At 39.7% G+C, this 26,416-nt stretch overlaps 1 long non-coding RNA gene across 1 annotated transcript in view; it reads left to right on the forward strand.

Moving 5' to 3' along the window:
- Positions 1-26,416, forward strand: part of LOC133535674 (uncharacterized) — a 104,624-nt gene that overhangs the window by 11,575 nt on the left and 66,633 nt on the right. Inside the window, exon 4 of the long non-coding RNA XR_009802287.1 lies at positions 17,534-17,629. This is a non-coding gene — a long non-coding RNA (uncharacterized LOC133535674). The remainder of the gene's footprint in view (positions 1-17,533; positions 17,630-26,416) is intronic.

Here is a 26,416-nt window from a genome sequence, read left to right on the forward strand (position 1 = left end):
GAATTATTCCGTATATTAAGCACAACGGTTTATAAGGCGCACTGTCAAGTTTTGGAAAAAAAAAAAGGATTTTCAAATACTTTTTTATTCATGGCTTCATGTCTTTTTTCTAAAGATGCTTTAAGTTTTCCTCAAAAGTTCAGAAGTTTGAATGACGTTCCAGCTTTACTAAAAAATCAAGAAGGCCACATTCAGGAAAGATATTCTTGCTGAATATAAACAACTTCTGCATCCTTCAAACATGTTGTATGAAGATGAAACACAAAGATGTAGTTGCTCGCCATGTGGAAATTATAAAACGCAATAAAGCTACAGAAACATTACCGTTTACATATGTCCTACAATACAAAGTATATGACTATCAAATTATTTACACTCACTTAACCCGGGGTTGGTAAAAACTCTCCGACTTTCCGAGTAGGAAATCCGACCAATTAAAATGTCCGACCGGGAACTCAGAAATTCCGAGTTCCCAGTACAAATTTAATTCAGCATTATGGTACAATAATACAGCCAACAATTATCCGTTGTGTACACTCAGCGCTTTTAGCAAGTAAAAAGTAAACATGGGAGGAAAAGAGTGCTAGGAACAGAACTAAATCCTAAACATAGGAAATATTACAACAAAAACAAGACATTCCCTGCTGTGACAGGTCATGACAACACTATCAATATTTATGTCTTCCTAAGAGGGTCATTTTACAAAACCCAAAACCAGTGAAGTTGGCACGTTGTGTAAATCATAAATAAAAACAGAATACATTTATTTGCAAATCCTTTTCCACTTATATTCAATTGAACGGACTGCAAGGAGAAGATACTTAACGTTCGAATTGGTAAACTTTATTTTTTTGCAAATATTTGCTCATTTGGAATTTGATGCCTGGAACATGTTCCAAAAAGACGGAGAAAGTTGAGGAATGCTCATCAAACACTTATTTGGAAGATCCCACAGGTGAACAGGCTAATTGGGACAAGGTGGGTGCCATGATTGGGTATAAAAGCAGCTTCCATGAAATGCTCAGTCATTCACAAGCAAGGATGGGGCGAAGGTCACCACTTTGTGAACGAATACGTGAGCAAATCGTGGAACAGTTTAAGAACATTTCTCAACAGGCTATTGCAAGGAATTTAGGGATTTCACCATCAACGTCTGTAATATCATCAAAATGCTCAGAATCTGGAGAAATCACTGCGTGTAAGAGGGATGCCCGGGACTTTCGATCCCTCAGGTGGTACTGCATTAAAAAGCGTGTAAAGGATATCACCACATGGGCTCAGGAACACTTCAGAAAACCACTGACTGTAACTACACTTTGTTGCTTCATCTCTAAGTGCGAGTCAAAACTCTACCATGAAAAGCAAAGTCATTTATCAACAACACCCAGAAATGCCGCTGGCTTCGCTGGGCCCGAGCTCCTCTAAGATGGACTGATGCAAAGTGGAAATACATAAAATTCTAAGATAATGATTATTTGCAAAAATAAATTAGGTTTCTCAGTTCGAACATTAAATATATTGTCTTTGCAGTCTATTCAATAGAATAGAAATTAAAAATGATTTGCAAATCATTGTATTCTATTTTTATTTACAAATAACACGACGTGCCAACTTCGCTGGTTTTGGTTTTTGTATAAAATCAGTCCTCTTTTAACATTACCCATAAAAGCCATTATTTTCCCCCCATTTCTAAAATACCCTGGTTCTAAAATTTTCCAGCTTCACATGTAGTACCAGCATCCTAATAGACTTAGACTTAGACTTCCTTTTTATTGTCACTCAAAATTTGAACTTTACAGCACAGATAAGAACGGAATTTCGCTACATACGCTCATGGTAGCGCAGGATAAAAAAAACCAATAAGGTGCATATATAATTAAATAAATATATGTATAAATATATATATATATATATATATATATATATAAAATAAATAAATATATATAAATAAAGATTACTGTACATACAGTGGGGCAAAAAAGTATTTAATCAGCCACCGATTGTGCACGTTCTCCCACTTCAAATGATGACAGAGGTCTGTAATTTTCATCATAGGTACACTTCAACTGTGAGAGACAGAATGTGGAAAAAAAAATCCAGGAATTCACATTGTAGGAATTATTTGTAAATTATGGTGGAAAATAAGTATTTGGTCAACCATTCAAAGCTCTCACTGATGGAAGGAGGTTTTGGCTCAAAATCTCACAATACATGGCCCCATTCATTCTTTCCTTAACACGGATCAATCGTCCTGTCCCCTTAGCAGAAAAACAGCCCCAAAGCATGATGTTTCCACCCCCCATGCTTCACAGTAGGTATGGTGTTCTTGGGATGCAACTCAGTATTCTTCTTCCTCCAAACACGACGAGTTGAGTTTATACCAACATGGATACATGGATGATACAGCAGAGGATTGGGAGAATGTCATGAAACCAAAATATAACTTTTTGGTATAAACTCAACTCGTTGTGTTTGGAGGAAGAAGAATACTGAGTTGCATCCCAAGAACACCATACCTACTGTGAAGCATGGGGGTGGAAACATCATGTTTTGGGGCTGTTTTTATGCTAAGGGGACAGAATGGGGCCATGTATCGTGAAATTTTGAGCCAAAACCTCCTTCCATCAGTGAGAGCTTTGAATGGTTGACCAAATACTTATTTTCCACCATGAATTCTTCATTGTGAATTCCCAGATTTTTTTTTCCACATTCTGTCTCTCACAGTTGAAGTGTACCTATGATGAAAATTACAGACCTCTGTCATCATTTTAAGTGGGAGAACTTGCACAATCGGTGGCTGACTAAATACTTTTTTTGCCCCACTGTAGTAATCATGTCTTGTACACGCACGGAATGTCGGAAACCTGGAACAGGAGTGACAAGTTTAACCCTTTAAGACCCCGGGTTTCATATCCAACTTCTGTGTCATTATGTGCATGTTAGGTTTGTTTTTTGACTGCTGTTGCATTTTTAATCATGACAATTACAAACCCTCCTTGGTAGAATTAGAGCACGTCAAAGAGTTCCCCGCGTCTCTCTCCTGTCAATTCACGCTTCTTTTTCCGCCTCTTCTTCCCGAGCAGCGCTTACCTGCAGTGAACCTTGATAGGGCAGCCATGTGACTTTACACTGATGCCCCCCCTAATCTATATGATTGGCATGCTAATTTCTCTGACGCTGCCATTCAAAACACAAACATGGAATGTTGGTTTTACTGCTGGCCGACCTGGCAGAGTGAATTTCAAGGGCTTATTCAAATATTTCATTAAAATGTAAATTTTTGCACAAGGCTGAACGTCTGGCTGCGCACAAGGCATGACTTCCCAAGTTATGAAGTTATAATAACATTGCCAATTAACTAGGAAGGAAAGGGGGGGCAGGGCACTGTAAAAAGTCCTTACCTTGTTTTATCGCCGCATAACAGGACACTGACAAATCATGGCATGCCGCAGGAATTCCAGGTATTGACAGGAACAGCTTGTCTCCTCTGCGGGAGTTAAACATGACCAGGAATTGGGATGGGTGAACAACCTAATTCAGGTCAGAGCCTCTCAAAGGTTCAACATGACAAGAACCGAAGCATTTCAACAAATGTTAACACGTCAGAGCTCTATAAAATAATACCAGTGGTTCCCAAACTCTTTTCACCAAGTACCACCTTAGAAAACACCTGGCTTGCCAAGTACCACCTTACAGACCAACATTAAAAAAACACAGTAGCGTGGTAGTCCGAGGTATTCATTAAAAACAAGGCAGAAGTTTTATTTAACAAGCAGATTTCATATATTTTGCCACGGTAACAATACACACAGTTTGAACAGTAACTGTCAGGCTTGCCCCTGACAGTTTGTTTCTGTTTTACTTTTTCCGCTGTGTGTGTGTAGTATTTCCTGTCTTTAGTTCCTGTCAGCGATCTTATTTTGTCTGTTTCCTGTCTTTCTCCCTGAGTGCTGTTTCCCCTCATTGGCACCTGGCCACACCTGGTGTCAATCAGCCCGCTCCTATTTAGACCTGTCTTCCCATCCAGTCCCAATCATTGTCACTTCTGTAATGCCACTCCTGTTGTGTCGTGTCGTGTTGTGCCATTGCAGCGTAGCGGTAAGCTATTTTTTGGTAGCAGTTTGTAGCTTACTGTCTTTTGTTCCCTGCTTTCAATTTGTCTTTGTACTACACGTAATGACTTCTGTTTTTCTGCTTGATACCCGCTAGCTTCCACGCTAGGCCCTTTTGTTTTTGCTAGTTTCCATGCTAGCTCTTTTAGTTTGTTATCCGCCTCGTGCGCGCTTTTTGTTGTACCCCCTTTTTTTTTGGTTTTGTCTTAGTGTTTTACTAAACCATGTTTCTTTACTCAATGCCTGCCGCCTTCTCTGCATCTTGGGGTTCGTCACCAACAAACTCTGACAGTAACACAGTTTGAATTAGTGTTGTCCCAATACCAATATTTTGATACTTTTAAAGTCAAAGTTAAAGTACCAATGATTGTCACACACACACCAGGTGTGGTGAAATTTGTCCTCTGCATTTGACCCATCCCCTTGATCACCTCCTGGGAGGTGAGGGGAGCAGTGGGCAGCTGCGGTGTCACGCCCGGGAATTATATTATGGTGATTTAACCCCCAATTCCAACCCTTGATGCTGAGTGCCAAGCAGGGAGGTAATGGTTCCGATTTTTTTATAGTCTTTGGTATGACTCGGCCGGGGTTTGAACTCCCAACCTACCGATGTCAGGGCGGACCACAAAAAATGGCATTATTTGCTTTATTTTTTTACAAAAAAAAAAATCTTAGGGTACACTAAACATATGTTTCTTATTGCGAGTTTGTCTTTCAATAAAATAGTGAACATATAAGGCAACTTGAATTTTATTAGAAAGGTAGTAAGCAATCAAAGGCTCCAAATTCAGTCTGCTGACATATCTGTATGCAGTAACATTGTCGTTTTCCATTCTATTATTTTGTCGAAATTAAGGACAAGTGGTAGAAAATAATTATTAATCTAGTTTTTCATTTACTGTTTATATCTGTTTACTTTGTCTTTTAAAATGTTCTATCTACACTTATGTTAAAATGTAATAATCACTTATTCTTCTGTTTGGATACTTAACATTAGTTATGGATGATACCAAAAATTTGGGTATCAAACCGATACCAAGTCGTTACAGGATCATACATTGGACATATTCAAAGTCCTCATGTGTCAAGGGACATATTTCCTGAGTTTATAAATATGAATTAAAAAAACCCGAAAGATTTTATGATATCAAAAAAAATATCAAGGTAATAATAGTATCTACTAGCTTTTTGATGCTAATATTGTTATATTTATAGTTATATTATATATATACATAGTCATCATTGTCACCGACGTCCCACTGGGTCATTATTGGCACCGATGTCCCACTGGGTGTGAGTTTTCCTTGCCCTTATGTGGGCCTACCGAGGATGTCGTAGTGGTTTGTGCAGCCCTTTGAGACACTAGTGATTTAGGGCTATATAAGTAAACATTGATTGATTGATTGACTTATTCTTCTGTTTGGATACTTAACATTAGTTATGGATGATACCAAAAATTTGGGTATCAAACCGATACCAAGTCGTTACAGGATCATACATTGGACATATTCAAAGTCCTCATGTGTCAAGGGACATATTTCCTGAGTTTATAAATATGAATTAAAAAAACCCGAAAGATTTTATGATATCAAAAAAAATATCAAGGTAATAATAGTATCTACTAGCTTTTTGATGCTAATATTGTTATATTTATAGTTATATTATATATATACATAGTCATCATTGTCACCGACGTCCCACTGGGTGTGAGTTTTCCTTGCCCTTATGTGGGCCTACCGAGGATGTCGTGGTGGTTTGTGCAGCCCTTTGAGACACTAGTGATTTAGGGCTATATAAGTAAACATTGATTGATTGATTGATTGATATTTGTATATAATATATTTTGTTGAAAAACAACATTAACAGTAGCAGGTACATCTATACTGTTAAAATGTTGGTTACTATAGTTTTAAGCTGGGAGTCCTCAAAAAGTATTATTTACCTTTTAATGTTTAGTTCCAAATGTGACGCACCATCCCGGCGAGGCCGCTTGTTTTTTAACCGAGTGTTTGTGTTTGCCGACATATAAATCAACTACTAAACAGGAGCGTGTTGACTTTAAGGGTGTCTGCCCGCCGTGTGTGTGTTTGCCGTGATCAGCCACCGAAAGTTTTAGTGTTGCATCACTCCTGCTTTCCCACTTCTTTATTTCTTTATTCTTCCTCTCATTTATAACTTGCAGCGGAAAGAAGACAAAATGGTTGCAGGTGGTGATGAAAATAAGAGCCATCCATCATTATTTATTAGGCGTGAAAAAGATACACAATAATGTAATTTAATCTCTAGGCAGACACTTATTTCCACATATTGATAACATAATGCCAAAAGTGCCATGAATCCTAATATGATGTTTGCTTTTATTGGTGTATGATACAAGGCGAACAAATAATGTAATTGTATCACCCAGGAAATATGATTATTTGCTCTTGCTAACATTATGATACCAATCTGCTCCAGACAATGGTGTCATATTATTTTGCGGTGCTTAACTAGTTACAATTTGCATTAACTGTCGGCAATAAAGGAGGCTGGCTCCCTCTGCTCGGTTTCTCATTAGAGACATGTGAGACTTAAAAAAAAAAAAAAAAAAAAGGAATAATCATTCCGTCTCAAATAAGAGAAACTTTTACATGAAGCCATGACTAGAATTTGATGCAATTTTGTGTCCTGCTTGCAGACTTTGAGTCGGGTGTGATGACAGAAAGATGTGGTCGAGTCCAGAATGCCAGCCAATGCAATTGAGCAAATGTGGATCCCAGTTTGATTCCAAGGGTTCAGCATAAAGCTTAACCACAGGGCCAAGGCCAAATATCTGTTTCTCAGCTGTGGTCCGTACGGGTCGCATCGGTATGCCGTTGTAATACACTTTTCCACCACCTGTGGCAGTAATGACAATCTCAAACAGACAGAAGAAGTCTGGAGCTCAAGTAGTAGAGAAGTTTCTCAAGTGCAGAAATTATGACCAAAGTGGTGAAGCTGTATTTTCATTTGGACTTTATTTTATTGATAGTTTATTTCAGAAACCTATGTATTATAAATTATTAAATTTTGTTGGGGGCGTGGTTAAGAGGGGAGGAGTATATTTACAGATAGCATTCACCAAGTCAAGTATTTCATATATATATATATATATATTTTTATATATACGTATATATATATGTATATATGTATGTATGTATGTATGTATGTATGTATGTATGTATGTATGTATGTATATATATATATATATATATATATATATATATATATATATATATATATATATATATATATATATATATATATACACACACGTGTGTGTGTGTCTTAATTGGATTATCCAGAGAATAGTGCTTGTTACCGTGGTAGAGCGCAATATGTACTGTATGTGTGGGAAAAATCACAAGACTACTTGACGATTGAGGGAACCCCTCATGAAACAGTTCTGTAGAGATGAAGTAGTCTTGTGATTTTTCCCACATATATTGTGAATTATATTTATATATATTTATTTATATATAAATAAATAAAAGAAATACTTGAATTTCAGTGTTCATTTATTTACACATATACACACACATAACACTCATCTACTCATTGTTGAGTTAAGGGTTGAATTGCCTATCCTTGTTCTATTCTCTGTCAGTATGTTTCTAACCCTGCTGAACACCCTCTCTGATGATGCATTGCTGTGTGGCACACACAAAAGTGCTTTCATCAAATACACTAGAGTCTGGAAGCTTCCATCTCTCCCTAGCATGGCGTTTTTGGGCCATGCTAGGGAGAGATGCCTGGAGGTGTTGTGGTGCATGTACAGTAGATGGCAGTATTGTCCTGTTTAAGAGTGTCACAACATTGCTGTTTACGGCAGACAAACTGCTTTACGGTAGACGAAAACGTGACTGCTGTTGTTGTGTGTTGTTACTGCGCTGGGAGGACGTTAATAAAACTGCCTAACAATAAACCCACATGAGAAACCAAGAACTCGTTATAACTCTGCAGTTATAACGTCATTGGGCAGACACGTTGTTTATATTGTGGGAAAACGGAGGTGAAAACAGGCTTTCCTCACTCAAATCCGCATGGAGTTGGAGGGGGTGTGGCCTCCAGCTCCGCCTGGATTTCGGGAGATTTTCGTGAAAACATTTGTCCCAGGAGGTTTTCGGGAGAGGCGCTGAATTTCGTGAGTCTCCCGGAAAATCCGGGAGGGTTTGCAAGTATGGCGCTGCAAAACAAAGCAGGCCTTTCATTAAAGAGTAAAACGCTCGCCATATTTGCATAAAGGTGCGGCGATTTGGCGATTGGAAGTAGAGGGGTGATTAACATTAATGAAGCGGCGGGTTGATGCGCCAACTGTCAAGCCACATCAGGCCACCTCTGTAAGCGCTTGCATGTTGCACGGCGAGGCCTTCACGCCACGCTGAACTAATGACAACGCCCGTATGTGTACAATTAGAGCGCGCGGCTCGGCGAATGTCTTTGTGACATTAGGAGAATGTTTTATTGATGCTCATTAGTAGTCCAGCAGTGAGGTGAGTTTGATCCACCAGGAAGATGCAAAGTGTAATAATATTAAAACCCGCTCTATTATTAATACGGAAAAGCTAATCCATCTCTGCAGAGGATATGCACATATTTTAGTGTCTCATTTGAATTTTTGTAACAAACACACACCTAAAAAAAAAAACCCATTAGAAGGACACGGTAATGACAGGTTCCTACAATTTGATTTTTCGCGAATTAATGCGTCGCCGCACTAGCAGAAAGTGAAAAGGGTCTTGCTGTTCATTCTGTTTGATTGTGAAGCGAGTGGCGTCCCACCGCACGTCGCCGTCGAGAGGCGAGCAGAGCACACGCTGGGAGAAGGCGTCATTTTTTGCACCGGAGGCTAGAGGAGGGTTTGCAAGTCATTAGTGGTTTGTAAATGATATTTGTTCCCATGTGACAGAGGCTTTTTGAAATGTTTTTTTTCCAAATAATAACACGTAATGAAACAAGAGGGCCCTCATGTTGCGATTATGCTTCATAAAATCTCACAATTGGTTTGAAAAAACAAGGGGCGGGGGGCTGGCGCCTATCTCAGCTACAATTGGGCAGAAGGCGCTGTACACCCTGGATAAGTCGCCTTCTCATCGCGGGGCCAACACAGATAGACAGACAACATTCACACTCACATTCAAACACTAGGGCCAATTTAGTGTTGCCAATCAACCTATCCCCAGGTGCATGTCTTTGAAGGTGGGAGGAAGCCGGAGTCCCCGGAGGGAACCCACGCATTCACGGGGAGAACATGCAAACTCCACATAGAAAGATCCCGAGCCTGGATTTGAACCCAGGACTGCAGGACCTTCGTATTGTGAGGCAGACGCACTAACCCCTCTGCCACCGTGAAGCCCCCCGGGACAAATTTTCTCCCGAAAATCTCCTGAAATTCAGGCGGAGCTGGAGGGGGCGTGGCTCAGCAATGTTGTGACCCTCATAAACAGGACAATACTGCCATCTACTGTACATAGCATGATGTTTCCACCGCCCATGCTTCACAGTAGGTATGGTGTTCTTGGGATGCAACTCAGTATTCTTCTTCCTCCAAACACGACGAGTTGAGTTTATACCAAAAAGTTCTATTTTGGTTTCATCTGACCACATGACATTCTCCCAATCCTCTGCTTTATCATCCATGTATCCATTTTGGTGTAAACTCAATTTGTCGTGTTTGGAGGAAGAAGAATACTGAGTTGCATCCCAAGAACACCACACCTACTGTGAAGCATGGGGGTGGAAACATCATGCTTTGGGGCTGTTTTTCTGCTAAGGGGACAGGACGATTGATCCGTGTTAAGGAAAGAATGAATGGGGCCATGTATCGTGAGATTTTGAGCCAAAACCTCCTTCCATCAGTGAGAGCTTTGAATGGTTGACCAAATACTTATTTTCCACCATAATTTACAAATAAATTCTTTAAAATTCCTGGATTTTTTTTTTCAGATTCTGTCTCTCACAGTTGAAGTGTACCTATGATGAAAATTACAGACCTCTGTCATCATTTTAAGTGGGAGAACTTGCACAATCGGTGGCTGACTAAATACTTTTTTACTCCACTGTAATTGAAGTGCATTGTTCTCTTGTTCTTTGTCTTATTACTCTCGTGGCTCCTATGAAATAACTTTCCCTGTTTACCCTTCGCCATCTTGGCACAGGATGTGGCGTGTCTGCCGCATGAGCGCTGCTCTCATTGTGTTTGATGAAACGAACAAGCAGCTCGGAGATCAATTGGCCCCCGCCGCGAATGCAAACAGCGCTACCGGGCCCTTATCAGCGGCCTGCTGCCAATCTGTGGCAAGCGAAGCCTGCACCTTCCCTGGATACACCACTGGTCTTTGAAATTAAAGTTGACGCCTGTAATCCAGGCAAATGGTCCCTCTACTCTCGCTTAGCAGCGGTTTAGTTTCACTCCAGCTGATGATAAAGCCTGACAGAAACACGGCGACGCTATCTCCTCGCCGGGGTTGATAGGTTGCGCCGGCTTATCGGGGAAACAGCCCGCCAACCTTCTTGTACGCGGACAAACCCGGCCTGTTGGCGGTACAAAAGCGACTTGTAAGTAACACCTTTTTTTTCCCCCCCGACGTAAAGAAGAAAGTCATTTCATAAACCACCCAAAAGTGAGTGAAAGTATGATACAGGATGCTAAGCGCCAGTGATAGAGTGTATTCATGTAAATCCACCCCGGCGCAGCTGCAGGAAATTGACAGGGATCTACTGGGGAGCTGTGCCTGTAAAGGGTGGGATTTACATGCCTAACGAGGGCTTAAGCGCCCTCCCCCGAGTTTACCTGTTACTCCCTGGCCTGGCAGCGCACGCCTGCACGGGCCAAGGTTGCGCCGCTTATTCTTAATGCCTTTTCATCCCCCCTCATATCTGTCACTCTTAGAAATGAACTCATAAACTCCACTGCGGGCTACTCGGTATCACTAAATGGTTTTGGCGTGACGGTCCGCGGGGGGTTTTGTTTGTTTCGGAGCTGGAAAGCGGGTAGGTTTCGCAAAGTTGGCACCGGATCGGCGGGTAGTTTCTGTGTATGTCGGGACTAAGAGAGAGAACAGCAAGGATTTATGAGGTAGATGAAGGCCTTGTTCACACTACAGGTCAATTCCGATTTTACCCGTTTGGGATTTTTTCATACCAATGTGAACAGTGCAATTCCGAATTTTTTAAATCAGAGCCATATCTATGCATGTATGTGTACCATTACCATGAATTGATTAACGTGGACTTAAGCAAGTTCAAAGGCTTATTTGGATGTTACCATTTAGTGGTCAATTGTATCTGTACCGTGCAATCTCTCTCTCTCTCTCTCTCTCTATATATATATATATATATATATATATATATATATATATATGTGTGTATATTAATCAATCAATCAATCAATCAATGTTTACTTATATAGCCCTAAATCACTAGTGTCTCAAAGGGCTGCACAAACCACTACAACATCCTCGGTAGGCCCACATAAGGGCAAGGAAAACTCACACCCAGTGGGACGTCGGTGACAATAATGACTATGAGAACCTTGGAGAGGAGGAAAGCAATGGATGTCGAGCGGGTCTAACATGATACTGTGAAAGTTCAATCCATAATGGATCCAACACAGCCGCGAGAGTCCAGTCCGAAGCGGATCCAACACAGCAGCGAGAGTCCCATTCACAGCGGAGCCAGCAGGAAAGGAAAACATCCCAAGCGGAGGCGGATCATATGTGTGTATATATATGTGTATATGTGTGTGTGTGTGTGTATATATATATATATATATATATATATATATATATATATATATATATATATATATATATATATATATATATATATATATATATATATATATATATATATATATATATATATATATATATATATATATATATATATATATACACACACACACCCACATACTACTACTCAGTGGCCTAGTGCAGTGGTTCTCAACTTTTTTTCAGTGATGTACCCCCTGTTAACATTTTTTTAAGTCAAGTACCCCCTAATCAGAGCAAAGCATTTTTGGTTGAATAAAAGAGATAAAGAAGTAAAATACAGCACTATGTCATCAGTTTCTGATTCATTAAATTGTATAACAGTGCAAAATGTTGCTCATTTGTTGTGGTCTTTCTTGAACTATTTGGAAAAAATATATAAAAATAACTAAAATTATAAATAAAGATTTCTACACAAAGAAGTAATCATCAACTTAAGGTGCTCTCTTTGGGGATTGTAATAGAGATCCATCTGGATTCATGAACTTAATTCTAAACATTTCTTCACAAAAAAAAATAAAAATCTTTAGCATCAATATTTATGGAACATGTCCACGAAAAAATCTAGCTGTCAACACTGAATATTGCATTGTTGCATTTCTTTTCACAGTTTTTGAATTCATATTTTGTTGAAGTATATATTTATAAAGGATTTTTTAATCGTTGCTTTTTTAAGAATATTTTTTTAAAAATCTCACGTACCCCTTGGCATACCTTCAAGTACCCCCAGGAGTATGCTTATCCCCTTTTGTGAACCGATGGCCTAGTGCTTCGAGTGTCCGCCCTGAGATCGGTAGGTCGGGAGTTCAAATTCTGGCCGAGTCATACCAAAGACTATAAAAATGGGACCCACTTCCACCTCACACCCACTACTCACGGACTTTGAGAATGAGCACATTCAGTGGAAGGCTCAGACTCCCAAACGACACAGGAAGCCCTTCATACCGACAGCCATCTGACTGTATAATGCATATGTTCCTTCTTTACTGCACATAAATGTAGAATATATATATATTATTATATATATATATATATATATATATATATATATATATGATGTATATTATATTATTTATTATTATTATTATTGTCTATTGCAGTGGTTCTCAACGTTTTTTCAGTGATGTACCCCCTGTGAACATTTTTTTAATTCAAGTACCCCCTAATCAGGGCAAAGCATTTTGGGTTGAATAAAAGAGATAAAGAAGTAAAATACAGCACTATGTCATCAGTTTCTGATTTATTAAATTGTATAACAGTGCAACATATTGCTCATTTGTAGTGGTCTTTCTTGAACTACTTGGAAAAAAAAAAGATATAAAAATAACTAAAAACTTGTTGAAAAATACTGCGATGAGATGGCGACTTGTCCAGGGTGTAATGCCTTCCGTCTGATTGTAGCTGAGATAGGCACCAGCGCCCCCCGTCACCCCAAAGGGAATAAGCGGTAAAAAACGGATGGATGGATTTTTAAAAAATAAACAAGTGATTCAATTATAAATAAAGATTTCTACACATAGAAGTAATCATCAACTTAAAGAGCCCTCTTTGGGGATTGTAATAGAGATCCATCTGGATTCATCAACTTAATTGTAAACATTTCTTCACCAAAAATACATCTTTAACATCAATATTTATGGAACATGTCCACAAAAAATCAAGCTGTCAACACTGAATATTGCATTGTTGTATTTTTTTTCCACAGTTTATGAACTTACATTCATATTTTGTTGAAGTATTATTCAATAAATATATTTATAAAGGATTTTTTAACTGTGGCTATTTTTAGAATATTTAAAAAAAAATCTCACGTTCCCCTTGGCATACCTTCAAGTACCCCCAGGGGTACACGTACCACCATTTGAGAACCACTGCTCTATTGTGAGCGAACTGTGGTGCTGAATTTCCCCCTGGGATCAATAAAGTACTTTCTATTTTATTGTATTCTATTCTATTCTACCTCCCAGCATTAAGGGTTGGAATTGGGATTTAGGATCACCAAAAATGATTTCCGGGCGCAGCTACCACTGCTGCCCACTGCTCCCCTCACCTCCCAGGGGGTGATCAAGGGGATGGGTCAAATGCAGAGGACAAATTTCACCACACCTAGTGTGTGTGAGACAGTCTTTGGTACTTTACTTTAACACACACATTTATATATACGGTACATATATATATATACAGTGGGGCAAAAAAGTATTTAGTCAGCCACCGATTGTGCAAGTTCTCCCACTTAAAATGATGACGGAGGTCTGTAATTTTCATCATAGGTACACTTCAACTGTGAGAGACAGAATGTGGAAAACATTTTTTAAATAGAGGGTAGAATTTTAAAGATTTTTTTTGTAAATTATGGTGGAAAATAAGTATTTGGTCAACCATTCAAAGCTCTCACTGATGGAAGGAGGTTTTGGCTCCAAATCTCACGATACATGGCCCCATTCATTCTTTCCTTAACACGGATCAATCGTCCTGTCCCCTTAGCAGAAAAACAGCCCCAAAGCATGATGTTTCCACCTCCATGCTTCACAGTAGGTGTGGTGTTCTTGGGATGCAACTCAGTATTCTTCTTCCTCCAAACACGACGAGTTGAGTTTATACCAAAATGGATACATGGATGATACAGCAGAGGATTGGGAGAATGTCATGTGGTCAGATGAAACCAAAATAGAACTTTTTGGTATAAACTCAACTCGTCGTGTTTGGAGGAAGAAGAATACTGAGTTGCATCCCAAGAACACCACACCTACTGTGAAGCATGGGGGTGGAAACATCATGCTTTGGGGCTGTTTTTCTGCTAAGGGGACAGGACGATTGATCCGTGTTAAGGAAAGAATGAATGGGGCCATGTATCGTGAGATTTTGAGCCAAAACCTCCTTCCATCAGTGAGAGCTTTGAATGGTTGACCAAATACTTATTTTCCACCATAATTTACAAATAAATTCTTCAAAATTCCTACCATGTGAATTCCTGGATTTTTCTTTCACATTCTGTCTCTCACAGTTGAAGTGTACCTATGATGAAAATTACAGATCTCTGTCATCATTTTAAGTGGGAGAACTTGCACAATCGGTGGCTGACTAAATACTTTTTTGCCCCACTGTATATGTGGATTATTATTTTTTTTATACTCTGTGTTCTGTTCCAGTAGGCGTTCACGCCAATAATTGTCTCAGGCGTTTTTAGTGCCCCTGTTTGGTCCTGTCCTATTGGTACTGGACTATGTTCACTCCTGCCCAAAACGAACTGTACCATCAAAGCAAATAGACTGTAGTCTATAAACGGACAATAATGAACCAAAGTGTGAACGTACCCACAAAAATTAAATGCATTTGTTTCGCCCCCAAGAAGAAAAATGTGCACATTTTTCCCTTTCAGACAGGATGTGGCTTTGGGCAACTACGGTTAGCGGGCATGGCTAGCGGCTACATGCAGCTTTCAGCTCAATCTGGGCCCCTCAAGGCACTTTGCGCAGACTGCTCGTGGCACTTAAGACTAAGCAGAAAATGGCTTAATTTTAAAAGGATAAATAAAACACAAAGATGTGCAGCGGTGAGCATATTAAAGCAGTCTCAACAATATGTTGTTTTCAATCCCCTGCAAGTGATTAAAAAACGCAAGCCAATGCCCTATCACACCGGAACTGAGCCCAGATGCAAATCATCCATTTGTGCATGGTGTGTTTTGTGTTTTTTCCCCTTCTAAACAATGATTTTTCAAAACCAACCTGTCGCCAATAAAATTAATGGGAGACTTGCTGAGTGCATACAGGAAGTGGCCTTTTTTTTTTTTCTCCTTTTTTAAATAAACACATTGTTTCCAAACTAATCCGCACCCCTATTGTTTACAGACAGGGAACTGGGCTGGGTACACACTGGGCCAGTCCGCACCGATTAGCCCCTCCAGTTCTTTTGTCAAGGCTGCTGCTTTTCTAAACAAGGGAGGAAAAAGTAACGATAAAACTGTCAAGCAGGAGTCCACTTTGATGTTATTTCAGGTGGCCGTTAGAATCGTTCCAGTACGTTCTCGGCAAAAGCACATTCACAACATCCAGTCAACAAAACACGATGATGACAAGCTGACGTTAAAAAAAAAAAAAGTGTGTGTTGGACAATGAAAATGGATGGATGGATGTGTGCTGAATGTCCTTTGAGCTATACTTTTATATTATTATTATATACAGTGGGGCAAAAAAGTATTTAGTCAGCCACAGATTGTGCAAGTTCTCCCACTTAAAATGATGACAGAGGTCTGTAATTTTCATCATAGATACACTTCAACTGTGAGAGACAGAATGTGGAAAAAAAAAATCCAGGAATTTTAAAGCATGATGTTTCCACCCCCATGCTTCACTGTAGGTATGGTGTTCTTGGGATGCAACTCAGTGTTCTTCTTCCTCCAAACACGACAAGTTTATACCAAAAAATTATATTTTGGTTTTATCTGACCACATGACATTCTCCCATGTGCTCTTTGGCAAACTTCAGACGGGCCTGGACATGCACTGGCTAAAGCAGGGGGACACGTCTAGCACTGCAGGATTTGATTCCCTGTCGGCGTAGTGTGTTACTGATGGTAACCTTTGTTACTTTGGTCCTAGCTCTCTGCAGGTCATTCACCAGGTGCCCCCATGTGGTTGTGGGATTTTTGCTCACCGTTCTCATGATCATTATGACCCCACGGGATGAGATCTTGCGTGAAGTCCCAGATCGAAGGAGATTATCAGTGGTCTTGTATGTCTTCCATTTTCTGATAATTGCTCCTACAGTTGATTTTTTCAGACCAAGCTGCTTGCCTATTGTAGATTCACTCTTACCAGTCTGGTGCAGGTCTACAATTCTTTTCCTGGTGTCCTTCGACAGCTCTTTGGTCTTGGCCATAGTGGAGTTTGGAGTCTGACTGTTTGAGGCTGTGGACAGGTGTCTTTTATACAGATAACGAGTTCAAACAGGTTCTATTAATATAGGTAGCGAGTGGAGGACAGAAGAGCTTCTTAAAGAAGAAGTTACAGGTCTGTGAGAGCCAGAGATCTTCCTTGTTTGAAGTGACAAAATACTTATTTTCCACCATTATTTACAAATAAATTCTTAAAAATTCCTACAATGTGAATTCCTGGATTTTTTTTTTCACATTCTGTCTCTCACAGTTGAAGTGTACCTATGATGAAAATTACAGACCTCTGTCATCATTTTAAGTGGGAGAACTTGCACAATCGGTGGCTGACTAAATACTTTTTTGCCCTACTGTACATTTTTAATTTAAGCTTTTACTTCATAAAGCACAACAAACTGCAACAAAACCACGGTAAATATGAACTTCCATTATTAGCATACCGGGGCCTTTGTGTAATGAATATACTTTGCATGATCAAATTATCAGCCCTGAATATAAAACATCCACAACCCTTCTGTCAACCACTCTCACTTATCACCTCCTGCATCGATTTTTGTTTCAAACACAACCAGTCACTTATACCTCCATTTACATAATGGCCGATGAGGAAAAATTTGCCGGCGGGTTTTGTAATTCATAGCCGGCTTCTGAGTGCCCACCATTGCTAATACTTGAGTTAGCTTCCACACATTTACATTTCAATCAGTGATTATAGCCTTTCTGCCTCTTATCTCAAGGTAAATACAGAACTCCACTGTGTAGGACTCAAATGCGTTGGGTGGAACCTGGAGAGATCGGCATGAATATTCTGCCTGGAACATATTTTCCTGCCTGTAAGTATGTCCTCTTTGTTGCTTTTTTATGTATACAACATATTGTGACGCACTTACTGCCCGGGGTCTCACATATGTGTGTGTGTGTGTGTGTGCGTGTGTGTGAGCGCACTGAGCATATTTCCCACTGATGGTATGTGACACGTTAACAACGCACGCCCACTATTTACAGACCTGCTGATAGTTATGTGCTCTTTTTGCGCCAAGAGTTATTTAAACCTACCGCCTCAGCCGCCCACTGGCTGTGTATCCGTAACATCAGTGAAGTGAAACAAAAAACACACGCACGCCGCTTCCTGGAAGCTTTTATACCGTATAGCTGCAGTGATTAAATGCACCCTGCGAAAGGTCAATAAGGAAAATATGTCCGACGTGTTTGCGGCAGCTGGGAAACTTTGCATTGGTGGTTGCAAGTAAAGGAAGCAAATGCATGCTGGTGGCGAGTACTAGACTTGTCCATTCGACTTGTCAGCTTCCAGTCGAATGCAGAATTCAGGTTACACTCGCATATATCAGAATCAGAAATACTTTAATAATCCCAAAGGGAAAATTAAGATTCAAGATTTGAGAGAGAAAAAAAAACCCTGGTCCCCTGGAGAGGGGTTCCAGGCTGAGGCCAAGGAAAAAAAACCTCATAGCCACGTGGGTGCTTCTTCAGTAGCACAGACGTCTTTGTAGGCTTTCAAACCACCGCCACAGCAATGCTAGTCTTTCAATGGGCTAATAAGGTTTGATGTGTTGAAGCTCGATGTTTTCTCTTTCCTTGCCGTAATGTTTGTAGAACATTTGGTGCAAATAGCTCGCACAATGTTACGCCATGTTTGCTTACAATGAGAAGTAATGTGTGTGTGTGTGTGTGTGTGTGTGTGTGTGTGTGTATATACATATATATATATGTGTGTGTGTGTATATATGTGTATATATACTGTATGTGTGTATATATGTGTATATATTTATGTGTGTATGTGTATATATATATATATATATGTGTGTTTGTGTGTGTGTATATATATATATACTGTATATTTATGTGTGTCTATATATATGTATGTATATATATACATCTATATGTGTGTGTGTGTATATGTGTGTATATATATATTTATATATATATATATACATACACACACACACCCATACCTGAGTGTGTGTGTGTGTGTGTGTATATATATATACACATGCACACACACACACACATACATATATATATATACTGTATATTTATGTGTGTCTATATATATGTATGTATATATATACATCTATATGTGTGTGTGTGTGTATGTGTATATATATATATATATATATATATATATACATACACACACACACACCCATACCTGTGTGTGTGTGTGTGTGTGTATATATATATATACACATGCACACACACACACACATACCTGTATATGTATATATATGTATATGTATATGTATGTATATATATATATATATATATATATATATATATATATATATATATATATATATACACACCCATATAGCCTTCCCCCCTCCCCTGGAGCGTTTTTTTAGAGCTACTTGTTAATGTTATCGGCTTGCTTAAGTAAGATATTGAAATAAAGTAAAATAATTGTGCAACCAAGACAACTTTTGAAAGTACTTATCCTTCAGCAAATATTGTAATATGTGTGTAACTGGGATTTAATAAGCAAGACTACGGTTAAATGAAGGCCCAATAATTTAGGATTACTGATATTTGATTTTTATTAATTTTAGTTTTTGGTTTCGTTTGTACTAAACTGAAGGATGGCACTTAATTGTGTTAACCATGAGAAATACAATGACAAAGTGATTCTGTTCTATTCTTTTCTCTCGCAACCCAACCCAGTCTTTATTTTATTGTTGCCCACTGCAAAAACCGTCATACATGAAAACAAACCCAATTTATCTTAAAATGAGACACATTTTTTTTACTTCAAGCATTAAAAAAAAAAAAAAAAAAATTAGGAACATAATGATTTAAAAAAATTGTTATCAGGTAGTTGTCGACCCCGTAAGGGACAAGCGGTAGGAAATGGATGGATGGATGGGTAGTTGTTCAAGAAAGTAGTTATTATATTGCTAGATTTAAGTAAAATGTTCTGAATAGAGGGTAAGTTGAAGCCAAATGTTCTTATTAGTCTTACATTGAGATGAAATGTATTTTCATGAGTCTATTTAAGTGAAACGTTATTACATATTCTAGATGTAGGAATATTCTTATTTGGTTATAAAATCGCATCCTTCAATATTCATGTCCATATTTTTCCTTAAAATAAATGTTAGTCATACATACATTTTTTTCTGAGTCTTTTCTTTAATTTAGAAAGTTATATGAGACATATTTTCTTAATAAAAGATTAGTTTTCTCAAGTTGCTCGATAAGAGTTTCTCTTTTCAGAATAAAAACAAGAAATGGTTGCTAAAAGGGGAACTGCACATTTTTTTTAAAGTTTGCTCACTGTTCACAATCATGAGAAACAAGAACACACATGTATTTTTTGGGGAGCCTGGAGGGATTTTAAAAAGGATTAAAAAAAACGTTTGCAAAATGCGGTTAATGGGAGATAATCACCACTGTAACCTTCAAAGTCCTCTGAAACAATTTCAAAACCCTTCATCAACTCATGTACACGCTCCAAGTATATATATAATGTAGTAACAGACTAGTTTATAACAATATGTAATATGTTCAATATTTACCCTCCTTTGGTCATTTTAAGCATTGCCGGAACTCATTTCTTCAGCGCATTTATTAACATTTCCATAGCAGCTCACTTCCGTAAACAAACAGCTTGGTTATTACACAGGTTACGGAACATAAATTAAAGGCCTACTAAAATGAGATATTATTTAAACGGGGATAGCAGGTCCATTCTATGTGTCATACTTGATCATTTCGCGATATTGCCATATTTTTGTTGAAAAGATTTAGTAGAGAACATCGACGATAAAGTTCACAACTTTTGGTCATTAATAAAAAAGCCTTGCCTGTACCGGAAGTAGCAGACGATGTATGTGTGACGTCACGGGTTGTAGAGCTCCTCACATCCTCACATTGTTTACAATCAGGGCCACCAGCAGCGAGAGCGATTCGCACCGAGAAAGCGACAATTTCCCCATTAATTTGAGCGAGGGTGAAAGATTCGTGGATGAGGATAGTGAGAGTGAAGGACTAGAAAAACTAAACAACAAAAAAAAGACGAGGTTAGTGGGAGCGATCCAGATGTTATTAGACACATTTACTCGGATAATTCTGGAAAATCCCTTATCTGCTTATTGCGTTACTAGTGTTTTAGTGAGATTATATGGTACCTGAAAATTGGAGGGGTGTGGCCACGGGTGTGGTGGCCACCTTGACGAGGCGAAGCGAAGCGAAGGCAGTCATTGGGGCCGGGCTGAGATTTTTTTTTTTCCCTCCTCCAAGTGGAAGCATCCCACATTCGGGGGCGACCGGTCGGAGGAGGCAAAAGAGCCCGCAGTTGCCTCTTTGAGAGGTGCGCGAGGAACGACGCAAGCTCTCTGCTCATGTCTACGGTAAGGGCCGACTTATTACCACAATTTTCTCACCGAAACCTGCCAGTTGACGTGGTAGGGAACCATGTTCGCTTGACCGCTCTGTTCCATAGTAAAGCGTCACGTCATCTTTCGGGAATGTAAACAAGGAAACACCGGCTGTGTTTGTGTTGCTAAAGGCAGCCGCAATGCTCCGCTTCCCACCTACATCTTTCTTCTTTGACGTCTCCATTATTAATTGAACAAATGGCAAAAGATTCAGCAACACAGATGTCCGGAATACTGTGGAATTATGCGATTCAAGCAGACGACTTATAGCTGGGATTGGGGCTACAGTCCTTGACGTCACGTGCACACGTCATCATACCGCAACGTTTTTAACAGGATACTTTGCGTGAAATTTAAAATTGCAATTTAGTAAACTAAACCGGACGTATTGGCATGTGTTGCAATGTTAATATTTCATCATTAATATATAAACAGACTGCGTGGTCGGTAGTGGGTTTCAGTAGGCCTTTAAGTATTGTTGACGTTTTTTTAATACATATTTCAAGTGATTTAGAGGTAGAATTGATTGCTCCCATTAGCTGCATTGCTAGCCACCTAAAACATGGGTGTCAAACTCTGGCCCGCGGGCCAAATTTGGCCCGACGTGTATTTTCATTTGGCCCTTGAGGCAATATCAAATTAACATTAGAGCTGGCCCGCCGGTATTATACAGCGGCGGTGTCTCTGTAACACCGCATTCACTGCTAATACTCATATTTGCTAGCATTTTCCAAGGAGACTCCCAAATTTCAGTGCCCCTCCCGAAAATCACCACGGGCAACCATTCTCCCAAATTTCTCCCGATTCCCAAAGGACAACAATATTGGGGGCATGCCTTAAAGGCACTGCCTCAAGCGTCCTCTAAAACCTTTCGTCACGTCCGCTTTTTCTACGTAGAAACAGCGTGCCGGCCTAGTCACATGATATATGTGACTTTTACACACACGCTAATGCAATGCAAGCTTGGTCAACAGCCATACAGGTCACACTGAGGGTGGCCTTATAAGCAACTTTAAGACTGTTACAAATATGCGCCACACTGTGAACCAACACTAAACGAGAATGACAAGCAAATTTCGGGAGAACATCCGCACTGTAACACAACAGAACAAATACGCAGAACCCCTTGCAGCACTACCTCTTCCTGGACACTACAATATAAAAATGTATTATTAGCCCGTGGGAAAATTTTATTTTGATATTTACCTGAGAAGGCTGCAAATAGAAAAGAGGCATTTAATTTCTATTTAAATTCGATTTGATATGCCATAGCTATTTCTAAATTATTAGTATTATTTGAAACTCGATTTTGCATGTCACTATAAAGTTATATAAGTCTCGCTTGTTCAATATTCAATGCAAAACTTGTTTGGGTCCCTATTAAAAGGTTAATTTGTTCAACCTTGGCCCGCGGCTTTGTTCAGTTTAAAATTTTGGCCCACTCTGTATTTGAGTTTGACACCCCTGACCTAGAACGAGCCGATTTTTACAAGTTAGACCGCAAAGGAATTTAAAACATTGTCTTATTGTCCACTATGATTGTGAACAATAGGCAACATTCTCAAAAATGTGCAGTTACACTTTTAAAATGAGACTTTTTGTTTCTTTTTCTTGAAATTTTAGTTTATGCAATGCATCAGACCGCCTTGATAAGGTGAGCATATTCCGTCTGCTTGTGTTGGATTACTGACCTCCTTATTAAAGTATGCAAGCTGGACAAAAAAATATATACTTTGCCACAAACTGCTCTCCCTGGGCAGCTTTCTTCCAAGTCTGGCCTCAGCAGAATGTTCAATAGACATTTAGAGGAAATAAATTAGGATATGAATGCAAACCATATGACATTGGGAGGGTTATTTGTAAAGTGGCTGCATCAAAAGCTTTTTTTTTTTTCCCCCCTGAGCTCTCACCATATTAGCAATGTTTTTCCAGTCGAGCAAAATCATGATGGTAACCACAGACTTGCCTGATGAGAAACACATGAGTGCGGTCCACCGGGATAAGGGAGCCTCATGCAGGGATGAGACCTGGTCATGTTGATGCATGTCTGGATGTGACATGTCACCCTGTCCAAACTCTAAGAGTCGCATTCATTTCAAAGCGCCTGGCTTTGACCCCGCTATTACATTCACGCTTTTTGCATGAAGGGGTTGCAGGTTTATGGGCAGACCGGGACGGGAGCCAAGAGGAAACGACAATGTCTGGGATACGAAACACAAGACCTCCTTTCTATTTGCCCGTGCCCAGGAGTTCATGGAAGTTTACACTTCTACGTATGGGAGTGTGAAGTCAGCAGCACGAGATGGGTCTGTCGGCACGCCGGGTGGTTTCTCCTCCACTGTTGATCTTGGGCTCATGCACACATGTAGAGGTCTTTGCCAATGTCAGGCTCGCAGCTCCACACCACTGAGGCCCCGTTTACACTAAGGCAGGGGTAGGGAACCTATGGCTCTAGAGCCATATGTGGCTCTTTTGACAAATCTTTGCTGACATTGCTTAACATGATAAATAATGAATACCGTTTATCCTTGAATTGCCGCCGGGCATATAGTATGCGCCTGCCTTGAATTACTGCCGGGTCAAACTCGCGTCGCAAAATAATTAGCGCATGCTTAGTATCACCGCCGGGTCAAAGCCATGTCCTTCCTTGGTGGTCCTGGGAACCCGCAAGACGACGGCTTGAGAGCGTGTGTCAAATATGAGTCATTAAAGGCCTACTGAAAGGACATTTTCTTATTCAAACGGGGATAGCAGGTACATTCTATGATTTTTTTTGCTGAAAGGATTTAGTAGAGAACATCCACGATAAGGTTTGCAACTTTCGGTGCTGAGAAAAAAAGCCCTGCCTCTACCGGAAGTCGCAGACGAACACGTCACATGTTTGATGGCTCCTCACATACTCACATTATTTTTAATGGGAGCCTCCAACAAAAAGTGCTATTCGGACCGGGAAAACGACAATTTCCCCATTAATTTGAGCGAGGATGAAAGATTCGTGTTTGAGGATATTGATAGCGACGGACTAGAAAAGAAAAAAAAAACGTGATTGCATTGGGATGGATTCCGATGTTTTTAGACACATTTACTAGGTAAATTCTGGGAAATCCCTTATCTTTCTTTCGTGTTGCTAGTGTTTTAGTGAGTTTAATATTACCTGATAGTCGGAGGTGTATGTCCACGGGTGTGTTGACGCCAATGTCTCAGGGAAGTCGACGGCAGTTTCATGGACGGCACAAGCTCAGCTTTTCTCCGGTAAGAACTGACTTTTTAACCACAATTTTCTCACCGGAACCTGCTGGTTGACATGTGGTCGGGATCCATGTTCTCTTGACCGCGCTCTGATCCATCGGAAAGTTTCACCTCCAGGAATTTTAAACAAGTGAAGTGAAGTGAATTATATTTATATAGCGCTTTTCTCTAGTGGCTCAAAGCACCTTACATAGTGAAACCCAATATCTAAGTTACATTTAAACCGGTGTGGGTGGCACTGGGAGCAGGTGGGTAAGGTGTCTTGCCCAAGGACACAACAGCAGTGACTAGGATGGCGGAAGCGGGAATCGAACCTGCAACCCTCAAGTTGCTGGCGCGGCCACTCTACCAACCGAGCTATACCGCCAATATATACTGTAGCAAGGAATCACAGTGTGTTTGTGCGGCTAAAGGCTAAAGCTTCCCAACTCCATCTTTCTACTGTGACTTCTCCATTATTAATTGAAAAAATTGCAAAAGATTCAGCAACACAGATGTCCAGAATACTGTGTAAATATGCAGTTAAATCAGACAACTTTTAGCTGTGTGTGTGCGTAGCGCTCATACTTCCTAAAAACCTGTGACGTCTTGCGTACACGTCATCATTACACGACGTTTCGAAGACGAAACTCCCGGGAAATTTAAAATTGTAATTTAGTAAACAGGCCGTATTGGCATGTGTTGCAATGTTAATATTTCATCATTGATATACAAACTATCTGACTGCGTCGTGGGTAGTAGTGGGTTTCAGTAGGCCTTTAAATGACTGCCGCCTCCTGGTGGTAGAGGGCGCTAGTGATGCTTCTTGCGACTACTCGGCTGCAGAAGAAGTGAAATGAGTGACGTGATATGTGCTGGGGGAGGTAATAAAGGAAGATCTCCATCGAGACAGAGAGACTTTTAAAACTGACGAAAGATAAGGAAGACTTCTATAAACAAGTTATTGTTGCTTTTGATCAGAAGGAGCTGGCATGGGCTGTATTTATAAGTAAAGGTAAGACCATAATAACGTTTTTTTTTTTTATTAAATGTGCTTTTCATGATGGAATCCTTACATCACACTCAAATTTTTACTGCATGCCTTTGGTAAGTGCCGGAGTGAGAAGAGGTTTTAAATTATTTTAGTGCCCCGGCGGCAATTCAAGGAAATACGGTAATTCCGCTGATAATCACAGTGTTAAAAATAACGTTCAAAATGTAACACATTCTCATGCAATTTAATCTGTTTTCCTACCGCACCTGTTCAAGAAGTCGCATTAATGGTAAGGAGTATTTTATTTATTAGTGGTTAGCTTCAGAATAACAATGTTATTAAAAAGAATAATAGACTTTTTACTTCAAAAATACACGCATTTAGTTGTGTTTGGTGGCTCTCACGGAAATACATTATGGGGCCCTATTGTAGTTAATCACACCTGAGCCATCATAAATTAATCAAATCTTTGTTAGACACGTAAAAGATGTGATAAACATTTTACATCAAACTAAGGATCTAGATATCTGGTCAGAACACTTCTCACCCTTTTGCCTTCACCTTCATTGTCCATTCGTTTTTGGTGACTTTATATACTCTGGACCTACCCGTAGAGTCTGCAACATACTTGGCGGACAATAACTGATACAGTCTGCTTTGCCAGTCCAAAACCATTCGCCGATTTCTGTAGTTAGTCTTCCCTCGACGGCCAGGTAATACAAAGCACACGCTACTTTTTTTCGTCACATCCACGGTAGCCCACATTCTCGTTGACTCTCCTTCGACAAATGGACAAAGTTTTTCCCTAACTACAATCACAGCTGACCCGGACATTTGAAAGTTCTCTTGCCGTCTGAGAAGTGTTGTATCCCAAATAGCTGCAATCTCTTTCTCTTAAGGTATTCATGTGTGATTTCCACAAGCGTCTGTACATATACAGTGGGGTAAAAAAGTATTTAGTCAGCCACCGATTGTGCAAGTTCTCCCACTTAAAATGATGACAG

This window comes from Nerophis ophidion, linkage group LG16 (assembly GCF_033978795.1).
Source record: "Nerophis ophidion isolate RoL-2023_Sa linkage group LG16, RoL_Noph_v1.0, whole genome shotgun sequence".
Lineage (NCBI taxonomy): Eukaryota > Metazoa > Chordata > Actinopteri > Syngnathiformes > Syngnathidae > Nerophis > Nerophis ophidion.